Source organism: Numida meleagris, chromosome 1, assembly GCF_002078875.1.
Source record: "Numida meleagris isolate 19003 breed g44 Domestic line chromosome 1, NumMel1.0, whole genome shotgun sequence".
Taxonomy (NCBI): Eukaryota; Metazoa; Chordata; class Aves; order Galliformes; family Numididae; genus Numida; species Numida meleagris.
In genome coordinates this window covers 121672432-121673917 of record NC_034409.1, presented here as the reverse complement: position 1 = coordinate 121673917, position 1486 = coordinate 121672432, and positions in this window count along the sequence as shown.

Genomic DNA, 1486 nt, shown 5'->3' with positions numbered 1-1486 from the left:
TGCTTTTTGTCTTTACTCCCTTTTTTCTTTCCTTTCTTAGGTTTTCCTAGTAGTCTAGAAAATAACAAAAACGTGCCTATGAGATTCATGGAGAGGAGGAGAATGGTTCTGACAGACTAAGTGTTTCCGATTTGTTTTGAGGTAATGGTGATCATCAAATCTGTCTTAAATATAATAGGACTTTTTTAGTAGGTTCAAAAGTAAAGCCAAAACTGAAGAGTTAAATTGTATGGTTCGAAAATAAAGTCAAGTTTTAAGATAAATAGAACTACTTTCAGACTTATTTCTGTATGCATTTCTGTTTTCTACTTTAAATATGGTTCTCCAATTTGTCTTGGTCACTTGATGACAAGTACTGTAAATTAGGGCCTTTCTCTAGAGTGTAAAATCGATTAAATGTCAGCATGAGTAATCAAAACATCAAATTTTTGTCATTAGTTTTAAACATATGAAATGTTACCATCCCATGTCAGGAGCAAAGACGTTCTGCCCTTCTTTTTACAAGAGTTTCTTAGAAATACAGTGTATGACAAATTTGCTGTCATGTGGCTGACCTCTTAAGGGTGTCAGTCTCAAGGGAATAGCCAAGGTAACAAATAGCACTTGCCAACATCTTCATCCAGAGAGAAGGTGCTTGTGGTGTTCTGCTGGTGGGTAGGGCTTGGTTTACAGATCTGTACATGTGGTGTGGGAGACTCCTCAAATGGAACCTTCACAAATTGCACCTTATTCCTGTCTTTTAATGATGGGGGTACAGAGAATGGAAGCATAGCTGATATCTATTGAGTTTTCACTGCTCACAGCCTTCTGTCTTGTAGGCTGCTGACTTGAGAAGTCTAAAGTAGTTTGGTTGACTTTAGGTTTCACTTGCATGGCTGTGTAGGAAGTAGATCTTACTAATTGTTTTTAGTCAGAATAAGGAGGAATTGATTTTCTGTTGCTGTGACTAGTGCAATGATGTAACTTCTTTGGCATTGCGTTTGTGCATTTTTCTAAAAAATATAAAGTTGTCTAATAGAAACACTTGAGTAGTATCTAATTGGACATTTCGTAAGGATTTTGCTTACTGGCAGATGGATGATATGACACATGTAATGTATATGCAGTAGTGCCAACTATAGGCATTAAAATCATGAGTCAGACCCTTAAAAGTCTTGAGAGTGATTAAGAAAATGTGAAGATTAACTCCTGTTCTTTGAGCCCCTAGAGTAACGTGAGTCAGGCTTACAACAAGAATTGCTCAAGACTTTAGGAAAGAAAGTTGAGTTTTTCTGCTAATCACGTGTGTTTTAGAGCTGGGGCTTTAGTGGAGAAAAAAACAACCCACAACACAAAACCTTGTAAGACTGGCAATAAAATGATGATCTGGCAATGCTCTAGTAGAACAGGATGCTATTAATCTGAAAATAATCAGAGACTAAATTTATTTGCGAACATCTGTGAGGACATAACACAAGCCTCAGATAGTAAGGTTTTCCGGGTAGGG